The following is a 23057-nucleotide window of genomic DNA, read 5'->3' on the forward strand; positions in this document are numbered from 1 at the left end:
ACCCACCCAAGACCTAGAGTCCTATTTGCCTTTTTGCAACTGTAAATAACTACCCTCCAATGTAACTTCCAAACTGCTTGACCTTTCCCCGCTAACGTTCCCCAACTCCCCAAACTTAACGATAAACTACCAAACTCCAGCCAAACTTGGCCAACTTCAAAAACAACTCCGCCAGCATCTGTTCCAAGTGACAACCTTGCATAACAACCCCTATGCACCTGTTCTAAACCAAGCTCCCTGACCAAAAACCTCTTCGCAAAAAACGCCACCACAAAAACCCTAAGCCGAGGGAGGGTGGGCGGGGACAAAAAACCTCTATCTACTACGTTCCCAGCCACCAGGTCACCTGTATCTAAAATGGTGGCTTGGATAGCGCGGGCAACCCCTACCCCATGGGCTGCTTTTAACAACTTGGGCTGCCTTTGGGCTACTCCCCAGGCAGCCCAACGCGGTGAAATGGCTGCTCTCGCTCTCACCCCCTCCCAAATCTGTCCGGGGGGCAGACCTTGTGGCTTGGTTGCCCCCAAACCCCCCTTGGGAGGGAGGGAAGGGGCAATGCACACTGACAGCCATTTGTGTGTGTAAAAGGCCGCTTTATTGAAACAGGTGCACATCACACTTTATTAAACTGGCAATCTGCCTTACAAAACTAAAACCTCTCTAAACATCGAATTACCCCCTTTTGTTTTCCTCCCCCCACCCCTACGATCCCCACATGATAAGAATCCCCCACCCTGCAAGATACAATATCTAACATCAAATACATTACATAATATACAATTATACATTATAACATTATAACTCCCACCCTCCCAAGACCTACAGTCCTATTTGACTTTTTGCAACTGAAACTAACTACCCTCTAATGTAACTTCCAAACTGCTTGACCTTTCCCCGCTCACGTTCCCCAACTCCCCAAACTTAACGATAAACTACCAAACTCCAGCCAAACTTGGCCAACTTCAAAAACAACTCCGACACCCAGGAAAAGGCGGAAGGTTAAGGGGATTACACCGCCTCCTCCTTTTCCTGCTCCCCCCCCCAACACCCAAACTCCAACCTCCCGCTGGGCCTCACTCCCCACGCACACCCAACAACTTGGCTAAAACCTCCCTGAGCTATAACAAATACAGGTCCATGCCCATGCAGGAAAGGTGAACCCCGTCTCCCCTGAACAACTTCGGCACGTCATACCTGATATCCCGTTGACAAATACAGGAAAACCCCAAATGCCGACAAAAGCGCACCATCTCCACATTAATCTTACGTCGGGCCTTTTCCACCGCCTGGGGTTTCACCGCACCTCTCCACACCCTCCACGGGACCAGCCCGGTCCAAACCACAGTACACCCTGACCATTTCCTCCTGATCTCCGCCAAATCCCTTTTCATGGCCCGCATCAGAACCAAACCTGTTTCCTGCACCATATCGTTCTCCCCCAAGTGGAAAACCATAAAGTCCGGACACCGTCCTTCCGTCACCAAACTGTTCAGTGTATGTATCAGCTCTTTCCACCGCATGCCACCCCTCCCGGGCCAAATAACTTGAAATAATGCTGGATTAAACCCTAGACTTTCGCCAAAATATCTATCCTGTGCTTGTAGTTGGCCCTCTTCACAAAGGAGTGGCACACAATCCAAATCAACATGTCCCGGGCAAGGGGACCCACCACAGAACCTGCAACAAGAAACCAGAGTAAATACATAGGTCACAAATGCACCGCGCATTCAATAATTCTCCTCGCTGCGCACATATCGCTGGTAACAATTGGACGACCACATCCCCAGACGCATGATGTCCCCTTGCCCGCACCCCCACCTGTGCGCTTCCAACGCCGCTCCAATACGAAACGAGTGCGTACCATAATGCCGTCCGTCAACTCCCAGCGTCCCGAAAGCTTTTCGCAACTCCGCTAACAGCTGTGATCCCGTCGCCCCCTTCCCATCCGCATGCCGAAACACTTGCCCATCGTACAACACAATCTCCTGCCAATGCCGGCCCCATCACACCGGGCACACGGTCCCCACCACCGCCTTCCGCAATGCCACCCACGTGCCCACACTCTGCTGATGTGTTTTAGACTTCCTCAACCAGATGCGCACTTCCTCCTGCTGCACCTGCCCTTCCGACCACCACAGCCCGCACCGGTTCTTGAACCCAGCAACTCTGACACCCGAACGGTGGATGGATGGTGGGAGAGAGGATGGATGCATGAGTGGAGGGATGGATGGGAGTGGATGGATGTGTGTATGGTTGGAAGGGTAGATGGATGGGTGGAGGGATGGATGGATCAGTGAAATGGTGGATGGATCGATGGGGTGTGGATGGTGGACGAGTCAGTGGGTGGATGGATGAGAGAGGTGATGGATGGATTGATGTATTGATGGGTGAATGGATGGATGGATGAGTGAAGGGGTGGATGTGGGGATGGATGGGTGATTGAGGAGGGTGAATGAACGGGGATGGATGGAGGATTGAAGGGCTGGGTGAGAGGTCAATGGATGGATTCATGAGTGGATGAGTGGATGGATGAGTGGGTGGATGGGTGAAGGGTGGATGGAGGGGTGGGTAGCTGGGTGAGGGGGTAATGGAGAGAGAGGGGGAGGATGGATGGATGGATGAGTGAGGACATGGATGAATGATTGGCAGAGTGGATGGGCAGGTGTGTGCATGGATGGGTGAGGAGAGGAGCATGGAGATGGATGGGTCAGAGAATGCATGCATGAGTGGGAGGAGGGTGGAGAGCGGGAGGGACGGATGGGTGGGTGGATGGATGAGTGAGGGGTTGAGTGGGTGGACATATGAGTGACTGGGTGGATGGATGAGTGGGTGGCGGGATGGCTGGATGGGTGAGAGGGTGGGTGGTTGGATGGATGAGTGACTGGATGGATGGGTGGAGGAGTGGATGGATGGGTGGAAGAGTGGATGGATGAATGGAGGAGTGGATGGATGAGTGGGAGGATAGCTTGGGTGAAGGGGTGAGTGGTTGGATGGATGAGTGGGTGGATGGATGGATGGGTGGAAGAGTGGATGGATTGGTGAGGGGATGGATTGGGTGAAGGGATGGATGGATGATGGATGGATGGGTGAGGGGGTGGATGGAGGGATGGATGGATAAGATGATGGATGGAGGGATGGATGGTGGATGGGTTTGCAAGTGGTGAAGGGGTTTGGATGTGGATGGGGCACAGATAGAGGGACGGAATGAATGGTGGGGGAGTTGGTGGATGACAAGGTGTACATGATGGATGGGGAGGGTTGTGATGACTTTCTTTGCCTTGGAGGATTGTGTTTTGAGCTGTGTGGTACGCCTCTGTAGTTTCGCCACACCCACTCCCAGGCATGCAGTTTGCTAGGCACTCTTGTTGTGTTTTTCATTGTTTGCCGGATATGGCCCGTGGTGTGCGCGTTGCAGTCGATCATGTGGTGTGCCGGATTCCCGAGGTTTCGGTCGGCTGGTGGGGGGGCCCAACATCTGGGGAAATTCAGCTGGGGGGGCTCAACCTGGAAAAGTTTGAATACCTCTGCCCTACTCGATTTTGAAATTACCATCATGAATTACAGTCTACTCATTCAAACCTTAAACCTTTGCACATGAGCACTATGCTCTGATTGCCTTTCGGTGCTTTTTACCTTGTTTTGAAATTGTACATTCTTTAAAATGATGATTGTCTTCATTTTATAACGATTTGAGCACTATGCTTGTATTTGTTTTGTTGTGTATGTGTGTTTTATTGAACACAAACACAAAGTGACTATGTATTCATGAATTGATTTTATGCCCATTTATTGTTTTGTGCTTTTAACCCTTTTTTATGGGTGATAGAGCCTTATCTTCACTATATATTGTTACACCTACTTTGGGCGCGTCATGTAACTAAGCTCCGCCTGCGGAGCGAAACGCGTCGAGGAGAGCATTTGCTCTGCACTTGCTGCAATAAATTTTCGACTGCTTATATCACTGATGGTGTGATTGCGTTTTACTTCTAAGCCTAATCAGCGTAAATGAGAAGAGGTCTGCGTCTGCTGTGTTACCGCTTCGACAGCGGTCAGAGTGCTGTTTTTATATATATATATATATGTATATGTATATATACATATATGAGGAAGGACTATTGTCCGAAACGCGTTTGTCGTTACTGCCTTGTGAATAAATAATATTGTGGCGAAACCTGGAGTGCTTTTATCTTCTTTCCGGACGGGAGGGAGACTCAGGAGCTTTCATATATATATATATATATATATATATATATATATATATATATATATATATATATCCAGCTCAGTCCCCCTCAGTCTGTTGCGAACTTTAAATTAAACCATCTAAGAACTACCCCCGGAGTGCGTGGTTTCTTTTCTTTTCTTTTGGTAAACTTGGTGGAAACCTTGAGCTGGATATATATATATATATATATATATTCACTCCGCAATACATCAAAAGATATTGATGAAAACAGGACACCCAGGGCTGCAGTTGTACAAAGTTTATTCAGCAGATGAGAAGAATTCCACGACGCGTTTCGCCATTACGGCTTGGTCACGCTCGTCTCGTGGCGTGAAACACCATTATTTAAACACCACACCCTAGTGCATACATTAACATCACGAAAACCAGGTGGCGGCCATCTTGTAACATGCAAAATTACCTTATCCACAGTTCAATATTGGTATTCTGATTCACAAAGTTCATTTTATATACATCAGTTGGGTCGTACGGTACAAAAGCGACAAAATATGTTTTTGTGGCAAAACAATATTCTATTTTGTCGGTCGAGGTCGAGGGCACAGAGGCGGAACCGCCGCAACAAACAAGCCAAAAAGAGGCGGCGCCAACGGCAACAAAGCTCCCATGGGAATGACAACAAGGAGCATAAAAAATCTGAAATGAATATGACGGTTGTTAACCTTTCTCAACGACCACTTACGAAAGAGGAAGAAAGCACTCTCGCTTTAGGATTATCATTTTGCCCTTCTAACCATCTCCCTTGTCTCTGGTCCCGATGGAGTGGGTTGGGTACTTTGGGAGGTGCTGGGAGAAGATTGGGGAGGGTTTCTGGTCAGTTCTCTGACCTCTGTCGCACTATAGTTGTTAGGGTGCCGGCGTTGCATGTGGCGAATCATGGTGTTGTTGCCAAAAGAATATTTTTTGGCAGGGTTCCCCCTGGAAAGTACAGTGCCACAGATTAGACAAGTAACCTTTGGCGCATTAACGCCCCTTGGGATTTAAAAAAACTCCCAGACAATGTGACCCTTGGCTTGTAGGGAGTAGTATCTTCTGGCAGGTAGCGCCTCTCCTCCTCCTCCTCCTCCTCCTCCTCCTCCTCCTCCTCTTCTTCATCTCCACCACTGTGGTGTTGTGGTGGTCCTTGTAGTGGTGCTGATGGTGGTGGCTGAGAATGCTCCTGCTGCTGCTGCTACTGTAGCCATTTCTCAGTACAAATAAGTACAAATAGGTCTGGAAACAGGTCTTCCTCACTCAAAGTACAAAGTGAGAATGAGGAAAAAAGGTGGAGGCTTTCATCATTAGGGAAACAAAACTGTCCTGAACCAATGAAAAGCGTTATTTTCTGGTCACATGACCAGGGCTTTCATCATTTGGAAACCAAAACTGTCCTGAACCAATAAAAAGTGTTATTTTTAGGTCACATGACCCGACGCGCATACGCTACGCGCCCCGGGGCGCTTACGTAGCGCGATCGTATGCGCTCAGGTGCTTCCGGGTGCGCTTACGCTGTGCGTATCACGCGGACGCGGCTACGCGATACGTCACGATGATGTTTTCGTTCGCGGCAATAGCGCTAACGGGACGCTCACCGGTACGCGCACCGGGACGCGCCGCAAGACTGCACTTACCGGTGCACTCACCGGTACGCGCACCGGGAGCGCTCAAGGGAAAAAAAAATAATAATATATACATATAAAAAATAGTATTACATAAATATACAATATAGGATTCATTATAAAAAATATATTTGATAGCAATAGAAATTTGCTATTAAAAAAACTTTGAAATTCACTGAAAAAAACAGGTTTGAGGCCCTATATATAGTTAGGAATTAGCAATTACAAAACCTATGAAATTCACTGAAAAAACCATAGGTTTCACACCAGTTATAGTTAGGAATTAGCATTTTAAAAACCTATTAAATTCACTGAAAAAAACCATAGGTTTGACACCAGTTATAGTTAGCTGGAAATTTTACTGACATAAAACCATTGAAATTCCCACGTTATAGTTAGTTAGTCTCACTATAACTTGTGCGCCTGCAATGCACTGCTGATGACGTCACATATTACATCACTCATGACATGGTCAGTGTTCTTCCAGCATCTGCAGTCATGGCCTCTGCGTATTTTCTCTTGCACCTTTATTAAACATGAAATTCAACAATACCTCTAACCAATGCCAGCCTCACCAACTCTGATGCGCATGAACTAACCTGCCGTATTAGCCCAGGTGAGAGGATATTTGTAGATTAATTGAATGACAGGATTACAAAGGAGAATGAGAAGGTGAGTAAGGGAGAGAAGGCAAGAGAGAGTGATTGGAGAAGAGAAACCGTAAATAAGAAGGTCTTATTAAGTTGAGTTTAGACATGGAAAAAAGAAGGACATTTTGCATAGTTTGCAGACAGGAAGGAATTGAGACAGTGGGGGATGCGGGGTGGGGTGAAAGTGACCATAGCTATTTAGTTGCAAATGGAATCTTTGCTGAGATAGAAGCAAGTAGTAAGGGAATATATGTAATGTGTGTGATAAATCGGCTTATTTTTAGCTGCCGTCCTACTGGGTAGGAAGTTTCTTCTGCCTTCTGCCTTAATTTCGCCGAACTAATCATATTTTTCACAGGCAATGAGCAACACTTTTGGTGCATTAATACCATCCGTAGGAGTTGCTCTTAACGAAGTCAAAATTAGAAAATTGTCCACTTTAGTAGACTGACTGACAACAAATAGAGCAGGTGCCCTAACAGTAATTGACAAGGAGCTGCTTTCAATGAGCAAAAGTCAAAAAATCGACTTGTGCTTGATATGCTTTTAGCCAAGGAAGGCAGTGTTTGCAAAGTAATCCAAGCAAGGGAGTGCGGCATGATTATTCCTAAATACATAAGGAGCTTCAAAGCTATATCACTATTGTCACTAACATTATCAATGAGCCGCATGAATTGGAAGAAACTCCTGCCTATGAAGGAGTAGTTTCAGTATGTAGCTCAGTTGCAAAGGTATCTGCCAAGAGAACGGCTAGGTAGCGTAGGAGGGGGGAAATATTAAAATTACGACTAACACCTCTGTTAGTGATAATAATAGGCGATGCATGTGTGCTTCTTTTCTTTAAAATCTGCGGATGAATTTCATCAACTGGTATATTGAGTTGTGGGAGGAGGAACCTGAGATCAAGGAATGGGAAAAAGAGAAAAGAACTGACACTGAATTGGAAGTGTTGCAAAGTGAGTTCTATGATGGGATGAAAGTACTCGAAGGATCCAAACCAAAGAGCCCAAGACTGATGATGGTAGTTCTGTGATAATTCCAGAGAACGGAAGAGTAGGGATTACGGAAAGCATCAGAGGGAGAGTTGTGAATGTGGATTGTTTTGAATATTTTGAAATTTCATGAACTAACCTGTGTTTTGCCAACTTAGGACAACTTCATTTTTTGCAACCATCCTTTTTGTGACGTTTCATTCTAACACGTGATCAGAGCGTCTGTTTATTCAGTGTCAGAATGAAGACTCATAGATCTCACTAGCCGAAGAAATAAACTGTAATAGCTATATAAGCAGAATGTCCATATCCAAGGACAAGAGAAACTGTCCCAGACTGCACAATTTACCATGTAACATGTCATGTGCTGAGAAGAGATGCTGAGTACACCCGACCTTTATGTACTTGAATCATTAGAATAACGTTGAATGCATTTTGTTGCAACTGTTGCTTCATGCTTGATTCCTATTGGTTGTAAGTATGAAGACTGTATACTAATGCAATAGATGTGTAATGTATTAGTCTAAAATACTTAACCGCTTCCATGCGTCGGACAGCCGCCGGCCGTCCGACTTCACGGTGGGCCTGTGCGTCAGATGGCCGGTGGATGTCCGTTCTGGGAAAAGATTTTGAGAATGACAAAGGAACCAAAAGAATCAGTGCATTACTATTTTGAGAGGTTGATGCATGTTTTGAAAAAACATAGCAGAGTCCAACACACTGGAAAGGCTGGAGCTAGAGGTTTTGTTTCTCCTTTTGTGACAGGATTGAGGTCAGAGATTAGTAATCATATTCAACATAGTAAATTGTGTTGGCAAATGAAGAGCATTGGTGAGATCTTGATGTTAGTAGAAAATAGTAGTGACTATTTTGAAACAAGGCAAAAGTAGCAGAAGGAGGAAATGATGATTGCTCAAACAAAACAGTTTGAGAAGAGATCACAAATTCAAATGTGTTCAAATAATCATTTTGTACAGGATGGGATGAATGGAATGAACCAATGAAGTGTTGCAAAGTGAGTTCAATGATGGGATGAAAGTACTCGAAGGATCCAAACCAAAGAGCCCAAGACTGATGATGGTAGTTCTGTGATAATTCCAGAGAACGGAAGAGTAGGGATTACGGAAAGCATCAGAGGGTAGAGGTGAGGTGATGGGGTAAATGCAAATGCTGAAAAAGAGTAAAGCATGTCATTATTCAAGGAGGATCAGGCACTGGAACACAGAATGTATACAAATCCTAACAGGATTCAGGCAAATTCAGAACATATCCAGCAAAACCAGAGAGGCAATATAATGTTGAATATGCAGAGTACAAACAAGAATATGTAGAATCAGAAATCATTTTGAATGTCTATGCCAACAGCTCTGGTAATGAAACAAAATTTAAGAAATAAAATGGCATATAATGCAGGGTATCAACAAAATATTATGATTGCGCCTGAGGGGGAGGAGGGGTGTTTGCTTGGTGCAGACCAGAGCAGGCCATATTTTGATGGAGAAGTGAATGACCAACCCGTTTCATTGATATGGGGGTGCCTGCCGATTTCTGCATACAAATGCAGGGGGTACCATGGGTACCCCCCTTGTGCACCCCACCTCCCCTTCACCCAAGGGGCCCGCAACGGGCCCCCAAAGTCAAATTCTGTATGCTTTTCCACGGCGGATAAGCCGCTGTGGAAAAGCATCTCTTTTACTCTATCCTAATATGGCTGGCGGTGTCTGATAGACACCGCCAGCCATGTTACAGCTTTTCCGCCGCGTGTGTTAGTCAACCGCGGCGGAAAAGCAGCGTACTGAAACCAGGACCCACCAGCCATCCTAATGTGGCCGTGGGTCTTTGGTAGGTCCGCAGAGGATTTGCCGCATCCTAATCAGCCCCATAGTCTGGTTAGGATTTTTCGGAACTATTGGGAGATAACAGGATTTCAACATATTGCTGTAGATGTATGTAGTCGTTGTCTAACATTTCAATTAAATAACCAGGACAAGACAACTGAAGTAATGAATCACACTAGTATTTCAGCGTTACTAGGCCCTTTGTCAAATGCCTTATGTGCTTGCGGTGATTTCCATTTGCTGTTTTTAGGTCCCGCCATGCACTGTCTGACATGCGAGGGCTTCTTGGAATTGATCCGATTCCAGAAGTCATGTCTGTGCTCCGCCTGTACTTTTCATTGTTGTGCTTCTTTTGGCATCATTGAACATGCTGAACAGAGTGTAATCATTGTACCGGAGGCTTTGTAGTCCCTCTTGGTTGCCACCCTGTCCACTTTTGGACAGGGTGGCAACCAGAAGGGACAACAGGATCATTTACTGGCGGCAGGACACGGTGGGTTTTATAATGACTGTTGACACTTTTGTTTTACCTTTATTTGCGTGTGGGCTGTGCGTTTACTTTTGGGTGACATTTACTAATGTGCTTTACATGAGTACCAGTTCTCTTACATTGGAGAGCTTTACATGAGACCTAGTTATGTTACACAAGGACACATTTGATTTTCGTAGGCAAGGGGTACAAAAATAGTCGTGCCGCGCTATTGGTGTAGTGTGGCACATTACCAGTACCTTTACTAAAAACGTCACATGGTTCTTGACCAATTGGAGCAATCACCCTGAAAGAGGCGCAAAAGCACCAGTAAACACAGTCCGTATATACAGCATGATATACATCCAGGAAAGAAAAGCACTCACAGCGGTCATACGGTTCGCTGGCAGGCACACAATCGGCGCTCAGTGATACCAGCAACATAACAATCCATAATGAATTGTGCGCTGCCTCTGAGGGTTAGTCTGGACGCCAACACTGCACTTAGAAATGGAACCATTGTAACAAATCTATAACCCTATTCTTTAACCCCAACCACAACCACCACATCCACCACCACTACGTCCACCACCACCATGTCTACCACCACCATGTCCACCACCACCACGTCCACCACCACCATGTCCACCACCATGTCCACCACCACCAGCATGACCACCACGTCCACCACCATGTCCACCACCACCACCACGTCCACCACCATCATGTCCACCACCACATCAACCACCATGACCTCCACCACCAGCATGTCCACCACCACCAGCATGTCCACCACCAGTACATCCACCACCATGTACACCACCACGTCCACCACCACCATGTCCACCACCAGCACTTCACCATATCCACTACAACCATGTCGACCACTTCCACAACAACCACATCCACCACCACATCCTAAAACACCACCACCACGCGCACCACCACCACGTACACAATGCCCACGTCCACCACCACCACATCCACCACCACAACGTCCACAAGCACCACGTCCACACCACCACATCTTCCACCATCACTACGACCACCACCACCACGTCCACCACCAACACATCCACCACCACGTCCACCACCAACACCACGTCCACCACCACGTCCACCACTACCACGTCCACAACCAGCAGAACGACCACCGCCACCACATCCACCACCATGTCCACCACCACCACGTCCACCACCATCATGTCCACCACCACCACCACCACCACTACCACATCCACCACGTCCACCACCACCACACACACCACCTCCACCACCATGTCCACCACTACCACCATGTCCACCACCACATCCACCACCACGTCCACCATGTCCACCACCACCACCATGTCCACCAACACGACCACATCTACCACAACCACGTTCACCACCACCACCACATCCACAACCACCACGTTCACCACATCCACCACCACGTCCATCACCAACATGTCCAACACCACCAGGTTCACCACCACCACCACGTCCACCACCACATTATCCACCACCAACACCACGTCCACCACTACCTCCACACCACGTCCACCACCAACACCATGTCCACCACCATGTCCACCACTAAGTCCACCACCAAGTCCACCACTAAGTCCACCACCTCGTCCACCACCACCACGTCCACCACCATGTGCACCACCAGCACGTCCACCACCACCATGTCCACCACCACCATGTCCCCCACCACCACATCCACCACCACGTCCACCACCACATCCACAACCAAGTCCACCACCATGTCCACAACCACCAACACGTCCATCACCATGTCCACCACCACCACGTTCAGCACCACCACGCCCACCACCACATCCACCACCACCATGTCCACCACATCCACCACCAACACCACATCCACCACCACCACACAGGGGCAGACTGGCCATAGTGGGCACCGGGCAATGCCCTGGTGCGCCGCAAGGATGGGGGCCGGTTTTGGGCTCCTGGGGACAGTTTTTGTTACAGGGCTGTTTTTGCAGCATAGGTGCAAATTCGGACTGTACCAAAATCGACCGAAAACCGGCCCTGGCAAAGAGCTCGGCGGCACCTCCAACCCCCGAGTGGGGAGGGGTGGGGACGGCCAAGCACTTTGCCAGGGCCGGTTGTGGTTCCCAGTCCGGCTCTGCCACAACATCCACCACCACCACCATGTTCACCACGTCCATGACCACCACCCTGTCCACCACCAACACCACATCCACCACCACGTCCACCACATCTACCACCACCACATCCACCACCATATTCACCACCAACACCACCACCACATCTACCACCACCACCATGTCCACCACCACCATGTCCACCACCACCACGTCCACCACCACCATGACTTCCATCACCAGCATGTCCACCACCACCAGCACGTCTGTTGGACTTGGCCCTCTTGGCAGGGTCATCCCTGAACTTTTTGCCTTCCTCTAATATTCTCTCTGACCTGTTTTTTGTTGGTTTAATGACTCTGGGCACTTTACCACTGCTGTCCAGTGCTAAAGTGCATATGCTCTCCCAATGTAAAGTGTATATGTGATTGATTTCCATGATTGGGAGAGAGGGGTAAAGAGTCCCCAGTGGAAGAACCAGTGGGTCAGGGGCCAGCCAGCAGAACTGGGCCCCCAGTGAATGACCAGGGGGATACAACTTCTGTCCTGGGGGATCTTCCCATACTGTCAGAGGGACAGAGGATGGGAGATCTGCGCCAGGCAGACTGTCGCACGGCACATGAGCTATGTGCCACCCTCAGGGGGGGCAGGCGTGCTCCCCGGGAAGTCCTGGTGCGCCAGGCAATTGTTCAACTGCAGGGTTGGGTCCCTGAGTTGGGAGGCCAGGTTCAGGTGCTGTCTGACCTGGAGGGTGGGACCACTGTAATCGGTGTCCTGACCCATGTCACTTCTAAGGGTACCACTCCAGTGGGGAGTGGGCAGTACTCTGGAAGGGGGTGCAGAGGGAGGGAGTCCTCGCCTCTGACCCCGGTGCAGTTTGAGGGTTTAGACCCTAGGATAAAGGCGCAGGTGCAGGGTGTCCCCCCTGACCTGTAAATGTAAATGTAAATTGATACTTGTATAGCGCACTACTCACCCACAAGGGTCTCAAGGCGCTTGTACGAATACCGCTGTGGAACCCGTCCTGGCTTTCCCTGTGAGGTGTCCACTCCTGGGCACCCCCAGGGTGGAGGCCAGGCATCCTTAGCGTTGTGGGGGCCGTTGTGGAGATTAAGCAAGCTATTGCCCAGAATTGCAGAGTGGGACTCTATGATTAGAATAGGCACCGAGGCGAGAATTATCAGGTCCGTGGAATTTTGAGCCCAAGGCCCGCCGAGGCGGGGAATTGAACCCTGGTCCCGGGCTAGACCTCTACATCGGGGTCTGCCGCTCTAACCATTGAGCCACACTTCTCCACTCTGCCGCTCTAACCATTGAGCCACACTTCTCCACTGGTGCCCCAGTTGCAGGATAGCACCCCTGAACTGGTGGGCGAATTGTGCAGGTCACCTGCCACAGATGCCCTGACAATTCTGGAAGGGGGTACCACTCCAGGTGGGAGGGTACAGAGCCCCAAGGAGGAGGACCGGGTGTGGGAGAGCCCACCCCAGTCTTTGCTCCAGCAGCCAGGTACAGTCCTGGGGCTGGTGGGTCAGGGCCAGGATGACATACCTGACCTGACAGGAGGGAGAGTGGACAAAAGGTGCCAAGCACCTGGGGCTACTGCCCCCCGCTCCTTAAGGCCACAGGGGTTTGAGAGCCCTGAGAGGCATAAGGCCTGGGTCTCAGCCCTGACTACTGTGAGTGTCCACTGTGATTTGATGACTGTCTGTTGGGACACACCTGTGAGCAAGTTAAGGTTAGAGGCTGCACAGGTGATGTCCACAGAGGAAGAGAAGGGTGTCCCACGGATTAGCTGGGTGGACCCTGAGAGTATGGACTGAGGATTTGAAATAGGTTGAGATTGGCGTAGAACTGGAATGTGCCCCTGCAGTTGCGGCCAGGTCCATGTTCTATCACCCAAAGCAGGGAAGCCCATCACAGTGGGGATTGGTCTACCGTGCGTTTTGGCTGGAAGGGAGTTGTGTTGGACTTGGCCCTCTTGGCAGGGTCATCCCTGAACTTTTTGCCTTCCTCCAATATTCTCTCTGGCCTGTTTTTGTTGGTTTAATGACTCTGAGCACTTTACCACTGCTGTCCAGTGCTAAAGTGCATATGCTCTCCCAATGTAAAGTGTATATGTGATTGATTTCCATGATTGGTTCATTGGATTTACTGTCAGTCCCCAGTAAAGTGCACCAGGAGTGCCAGGGCTTGTAAATGCCAACACTGCTAGTGGGCCTGCAGCGCTGGTTGCGCCACCCACAGAAGCAGCCTTTTAAAATGTGTCTTGGGTCTGCCATTGCAGAAACTGCGTGCAGTCTGGTACTGTCATGCTGGCTGGGCAAGTGCACACACTTGCCAGCCTCTAATCCTTGCCTTAACTTCATATTAGTCACCCCTATGGTAGGCCCTAGGGCAGGGTGCATTGTAAGTGTAAGGCAGGACAAGCCCTGATGTGTGTGGCATGTCCTAATAGTGAATTATAGCCAAATTCGTTTTTCACTATTGTAAGGCTACCTGTTCTCTTAGGCCAAGATGAGCTGCTGGAATTATTACACCCTATAATCCCAGCACGCTCAGGGAACATGGTAGAAAGTCAAGTTTAGTATGCCTGAACTTAGAATAATAAAATACATCTTTTAGTAAAGTTTATTTTAATATCCTGTGTTTGCAAATGCTACTTTTAGAAAGTTAGCATTTGCTTGCCTAACCATTTCAACCCGCCTCTGCTAGAATGTGTATCTAACTGTCTGGGTTATGTGAGTGACAGGGCTGGTGGATGACAGGTGGTGAATGCAAGGATTACACCTTGGTGGGAGGTGGGAGTGCCCCTGGACTCTGAATAGGGCTGTGCTCTGCCACCACAATGCTGGCTCCGCCCCCTGGGGAGCGACTGATGACTCAGCCCGACACCTGGCCCAGGAGAGGCGAAGCCCTGTCAACAAGGTACTCGTGGCTGCCCCTGTCCACACAATGCTGGCTCCACCTCCTGTGGAACGTTTGATGTGCCTGGCCCTCACACTGAAAGCAGAAGCCAGAGTACACCCAACAAAGTGCTCAGAGACTGAATAAAGTTATGCAGAGGCCCCCCTGGCCTGTGAGAACAAAGAAAATGCTGTATAAAAGTAGGAGCCCTGCTCCTTGTAAATTAGAATCCTGTTTCCCACAACGAACCTCTGCCCAACTAGAAGGGGAAGAAGACGCTGGAAGGACTGGCCTGCTGATTGCCTTGCTGAGGAAGGAGAAGAAAGGACTTGCTAAAAAGGCTTTGTAGACTTGTGCTGAAACTTTCTCCAAGGGCTTGGAAGAGAGCTTGCCCCCTGACCTGAGCCACAGGACTATCTGGCTCAAACTGACCTCCGCTCGTCTGCTGCTGCCTAAAGAGATTTCTTCCTCGCCGGAGCGTGATCCTTGGTGCCCCCCAGGCCCTCCTCGGGCCGCGACCTGATCGCCTGGCCGTCCCCGCCTAGAGAGGAGCCTCGCTCAGCCTGAGCCGCTCTCCCTATGCTGTGCCGGGTCGCCGGGTCACCCCGCCCGCCAGAGGCTCGCTGCAAGCCCCCCACGCCTCCCGCTGAAATCCCTAAAGCCCCCACAGATCCGGAGGACCAGACACCCCAGTGATCGCATTGTGCGCATCGTATTGCCTGAGCTAGCCTGTACGCTTCATTTTCCCTTTTCTAAGCTGTACGCTGCGTACCCGGCTCACGCCCGATGCATGAGCATTGGTAGGGCTTGTGGCTTTCTCCCGTTCAGAGCGCTACGAAGCGCTACGAAGCGCCCAGTGGGTCCAGGACTTGCCTGAAGTACCTGAAACATCGTAGAAGGAGTACTTCTCAAGGACTGAGACTATTGCCAAGTGAGCAAGCCTGAAGTTGAAGGAACTTTAACCATTTAAACTCTACAGAAAACGAATTGCCTATTTTTAAGATCTTGTGGCCTAAACCTGTGTTATACTGGTCTGGTGATAAGTCCTACCTGAATATATATATTTTTACATAAAGAGAACGTATTTTTATATATCTACAGCCTGGTGTCCATTTGTGGGGGGATTGTGTGTTTACTGTGTGTGTTATTACAAATGCTTAACTAACAACGCCTGGAGAATAGCCTTGGCTGCTCACGCCACGCACCTAGAGGGTGAGCAAGGGTAGTTCTAAGGGGTCATCCTGAGCCCTGACTTAGAGGAGAGGTTCCCTGCTTGTCACAAGTGAATACTTGCGCCAACCAGAGACCCCCAATTCTAACAACGTCCACCACCATGTCCACTACCACATCCACCATCACCATGTCCACCACCAGCACTTCCGTCACCATGTCCACTACCATCACCACCATGTCGACTACTCCCACCACCACCAAATCCACCACCACATCCTCCAACACCACCACCAACTTCCACCACCACCACGTCCACCACCATGTCCATTACCACCACGTCCACCAGCACCATGTCCACCACCACCACGTCCACAACCACCACATCCACCACCAACTCATCCACCACCACCACATCCACCACCACCACATTCACCACCACCATGCCCACCACCACCACGTCCACCACTGTCATGTCCATCACCACATCAACCACCATGTCCACCACTACCACATCCACCACCACCACATCCACCACCAACACACCCACCATATCCACCACCACCACATCCACCACCACCATGTCCAGCACCACCACCATGTCCACCACCACCACCATGTCCACCACCACCACCCCATCCATCACAACCATGTCCACCACCACATCCACCACCACGTCCACCACCATGTTCATCACCAACACATCCACCACCACCACATCCACCACCACCATCATGTCCACCACCACATCCACCACCACGACGTCCCCCACATTATCCACCAACACCACGTCTACCACTACCGCCACACCACGTCCACCACCAACATCATGTCCACCACCAAGTCCACCACGACATCAACCACCATGTCCACCACTACCACATCCACCACCACCACGTCCACCACCAACACGCCCACCATCACCACCACATCCACCACCACCACATCCACCACCACCATGTCCAGCACCACCACCACATCCACCACCACCATGTCCACCACCACCACCCCATCCACCACAACCATGTCCACCACCACATCCACCACCACGTTCATCACCAACACATCCACCACCACCACATCCACCACCACCATCATGTCCACCACCACATCCACCACCACGACGTCCCCCACATTATCCACCAACACCACGTCTACCACTACCGCCACACCACGTCCACCACCAACATCATGTCCACCACCACCACCACGTCCATCATGTCCACCACCACCACGTCCACCAGCACCACGTCCACCACCACCACATCCACCACCACGATCACATTCATCACCACCATGTCCACCACCACCACCACGTCCACCACGAGCATGTCCACCAACACCACATCCACCACCATGTCCACCACCACCACGTCCACCACCATCATGTCCACCACCACCACGACCACCACTACCACATCCACCACCACCACGTCCACCACCACCACGCCCACCACCACATCCACCGCCATGTCCATCACCACTACCACCACGTCCACCACCACGTCCACCACCACATCCACCATGTCCACCACCACCACCATGTCCACCACCGCCATGTCCACCACATCCACCATAACCACATCCACCACCACCACCACATCCACCACCATCACGTCCACGACATCCACCACCACGTCCATCACCAACACGCCCACCATCACCAGGTCCACCACCACCACCACAACCACATCCACCACCACATTATCCACCATCAACACCACATCCACCACTACCTCCACACCACGTCCACCAACACCATGTCCACCACCACGTCCACCACCAAGTCCACCGCCATGTGCACCACCAGCACGTCCACCACCACCACCACGTCCACCACCACCCCGTCCACCACCACCACATCCACCAACACCATGACCACCACCACCACGTCCACCACCAGGTCCACCACCACCACCATGTCCACCACCACCACCAAGTCCACCACCACGTCCATTACCACCACCACATCCATCACCAGCATGTCCACCACCACCACATCCACCACCACCGCAACCACCACCATGTCCACCACATCCACCACCAATGCCACATCCACCACCACCACATCCCCACCACCACTTACACCACCTCCACATCCACCACCATGTCCACCACCACCACATCCACCACCACCGCAACCACCACCATGTCCACCACATCCAACACCAATGCCACATCCACCACCACCACATCCCCACCACCACTTACACCACCTCCACATCCACCACCATGTCCACCACCACCACCCTGTCCACCGAAACCACTACATCCACCACCACCACATTCACCACCACGACCACCACTACCACATCCACCACCACTACCACTACATCCACCACCAGCATGCCAACCACCACATCCACCACCACGTCCACAACCACTATCACCACGACCACCACCACATTCTCCACCATGTCCCCCACCATTTCCACCACCACCATGTCCACCACCACGACCACATCCACCACAACCAAGTCCAACCCATCCACCACCACGTCCATCATCAACATGTCCACCACCATGTCCACCACCACCATGTCCTACATCACCATGTCCACCACCACCACCACATCCACCACCACATCCACCACCATATTATCCACCACCAACACCACGTCCACCACTACCTCCACACCACGTCCATCACCACCACCACGTCCACCACCACCATGTGCACCACCACCACGTCCATCACCATCACATCCACCAACACCACGGCCACTACTTCCACCACCAAGTCCACCACCACCACCACATCCACCACAAAGTCCACCACCACCACATCCACAACATCCACCACATTCACCATCACCACCACGTCCACCACCACCACGTCCACCACCATGTCACCAAACCCACCACCACCATGTCACCACCACCACCATGTCCACCACATCCACCACTACCACGTCCACCCCCACCACCATTACCCTGTCCACCACCATGACCACCACCACGTCCACCATCACCATCACATCCACCACCAGCACATCCACCACCATGTCCACCACCACCACCATGTTCACCACTGCGTCCACCACAACCACCACGTCCACCACCACCATGTCCAACACCACCATGTCCACCACACCACGTCCACCACCACAACCACATCCACAACCATGTCCACCACCTCATCCACCACCACCACGTCCACCACATCCATCACCACCATGTCCACCACCACATCCAACACCACCACATCCACCACCACCACGTCCAACACCATGTCCATGACCACCACTTCCATCACCTCCACCATGTGCACCACCACCACCAGCACGTCCACCACCACCACGTCAACCACCACCACATCCACCACCATGTCCCCCACCACCACCACATCCACCACCACCACGTCCACCACCACATCCACTACCAAGTCCACCACCACCACGTCCACAACCACCACCACGTCCATCACCACCATGTCGACCACCAACACGTCCACCACCACCATGTCCACCACATCCACCAAAAACACCACATCCACCACCACCAAACTCACCACCACCAAATACACCACCACCACATCCACCACCACCATGTCCACCACATCCACCACCACCACCATGTCCACCACGACCACGTCCACCACCACCACATTCACCGCCAACACCACCACATCCACCACCACCAGATCCACCACCACCATTTCCACCATGTCCACCACCACCATGTCCACTACCACCATGTCCACCACCACCATGTCCACCACCACCAGAACGTCCACCACCAGCGTATCCACCACCATGTCTACCACCACGTCCATCACCAGCAAGTCCACCACCAGCACTTCCAACACCATGTCAACCACTTCCACCACCACCACATCCACCACTACTTCCACAACCACATCCTCCAACACCACCACCACGCCCACCACCTCCCCCACCACCACGTCCACCACTACCACATCCACCACCATCTCTATGCCCACCACATCCACCACCACATCCACCACGTCCACCACCACCACATCCACCACCATCACTATGTCCAGCACCACCACCACATCCACCACCAACACATCCACCACCACCCCCACATCCACTACCACATTCACCATCACCACGTCCAACACCAGGTCTACCACCACCCCATCCACCACCACCATGTCCACCACCGCCACCACCAGCACATCCACCACCACCACCAGGTGCACCACCAGCACGTCCATCACCACCACATCCACAACCAAGTGCACCACCACCACGTCTACCACCAGATCCACCACCACCACGTGCACCGCATCCACCACGTCCACCACCACCACGTCCACCACCACCATGTCCACCACCACCACCACATCCACCACCACCACATCCACAACCACCATGTCCACCACCACCACCACGTCCACCACTACCTCCACCACCATGTCCACCACCAACACCATGTCCACCAACACCACTTCCACCACCTCCACCACCACCACGTCTACCATGTCCACCACCACCTCCAGCACATCCACCACCACCACATCCACCACCAGCACATCCACCACCATGTCCCCCACCACCACATCCACCACCACATCCACCACCAAGTCCACTACCACCACATCTACAACCACCACCATGTCCACAACCACCACCACGTCCATCACCACCATGTCCACCACCAACACGTCCACCACCACCATGTCCACCACATCCACCAAAAACACCACATCCACCACCACCAAATACACCACCGCCACATCCACCACCACCATGTCCACAACCACCACCACGTCCACCACCACCATGTCCACCACATCCACCAAAAACACCACATCCACCACCACCAAACTCACCACCACCAAATACACCACCACCACATCCACCACCACCATGTCCACCACATCCACCACCACCACCATGTCCACCACGACCACGTCCACACCACCACATTCACCGCCAACACCACCACATCCACCACCACCAGATCCACCACCACCATTTCCACCATGTCCACCACCACCATGTCCACTACCACCATGTCCACCACCACCATGTCCACCACCACCAGAACGTCCACCACCAGCGTATCCACCACCATGTCTACCACCACATCCATCACCAGCAAGTCCACCACCAGCACTTCCACCACCATGTCAACCACTTCCACCACCACCACATCCACCACTACTTCCACAACCACATCCTCCAACACCACCACCACGCCCACCACGTCCCCCACCACCACGTCCACCACTACCACATCCACCACCATCTCTATGCCCACCACATCCACCACCACATCCACCACGTCCACCACCACCACATCCACCACCATCACTATGTCCAGCACCACCACCACATCCACCACCAACACATCCACCACCACCCCCACATCCACTACCACATTCACCATCACCACGTCCAACACCAGGTCTACCACCACCACCCCATCCACCACCACCATGTCCACCACCGCCACCACCAGCACATCCACCACCACCACCAGGTGCACCACCAGCACGTCCATCGCCACCACATCCACAACCAAGTGCACCACCACCACGTCTACCACCAGATCCACCACCACCACGTGCACCGCATCCACCACGTCCACCACCACCACGTCCACCACCACCATGTCCACCACCATGTCCACCACCACCACCACATCCACCACCACCACATCCACAACCACCATGTCCACCACCACCACCACGTCCACCACTACCTCCACCACCATGTCCACCACCAACACCATGTCCACCAACACCACTTCCACCACCTCCACCACCACCACGTCTACCATGTCCACCACCACCTCCAGCACGTCCACCACCACCACATCCACCACCACCACATCCACCACCATGTCCCCCACCACCACATCCACCACCACATCCACCACCAAGTCCACTACCACCACATCTACAACCACCACCATGTCCACAACCACCACCACGTCCATCACCACCATGTCCACCACCAACACGTCCACCACCACCATGTCCACCACATCCACCAAAAACACCACATCCACCACCACCAAATACACCACCGCCACATCCACCACCACCATGTCCACCACGTCCACCACCACCACCACGTCCACCACCACCACCATGTCCACCAAGACCACGTCCACCACCACATTTACCACCAATACCACCACATCCACCACCACCATATCCACCACCACCACCATATCCAAGCTGTTCTTCTGGAAATTAAGAAGCAACCATTGGATTTATCATGATTCCATGGAATAATTAATTCCCTTTTTATGGATGGAACTGAACTCCAAAATGGAATTTTAGAACTTGAAAGAGAACAAATGCGTCTCACACATTGGGGCCCCACTTATCCTAGTATCGAGTGAAAAATAGGAGCTCATGCATGCGACATCATACGACCGAAAAGAAATTTAATTATAAATATTTGGATAATCTTCCATCCACGCATGAGCAATATCGTTAAGGAAACACGTTGATTCATAGATGCTTGAAGAGTAAAAAAACAACAAGCCTTGAAAAAGCCATGTGGGCGAAACACGCGTCGGCTGCTGTCTTCTTCTTGTGATTTGTGAAATTAAAAACAGACTTCGACCCATGAAGATTTGTTTGGATTACTCACTCATTTCCTCTTGAGACTTTTTCGGACTGAACTGCGTAGGGCACTGAGACCTTACAGACTGTTTGGAGCAATATTTACATTACTAATATTGGAAATAATGATACTGGTGTGCTTAGGTATTCTGTTTGTATATGACCATATCCACCACCACCATGTCCACCACCACCACGTCCACCACCAGCATGTCCACCACCACCAGCACGTCCACCACCAGCGCATCCACCACCATGTCCACCACCACATCCACCACCAAGTCCACCACCAGCACTTCCACCACCATGTCCACTACCACCACCATGTCGACCACTTCCACCACCACCACATCCACCACTACTTCCACAACCACATCCTCCACCACCACCACCACGCCCACCACATCCACCACCACCACCACGTCCACCACCACCACATCCACCACCATCACTATGTCCACCACCACCACCACATCCACCACCAACACATCCACCACCACTACCACCACATCCACTACCACGT

Source organism: Lissotriton vulgaris, chromosome 2_1 (genome assembly GCF_964263255.1).
Source record: "Lissotriton vulgaris chromosome 2_1, aLisVul1.2, whole genome shotgun sequence".
NCBI lineage: Eukaryota > Metazoa > Chordata > Amphibia > Caudata > Salamandridae > Lissotriton > Lissotriton vulgaris.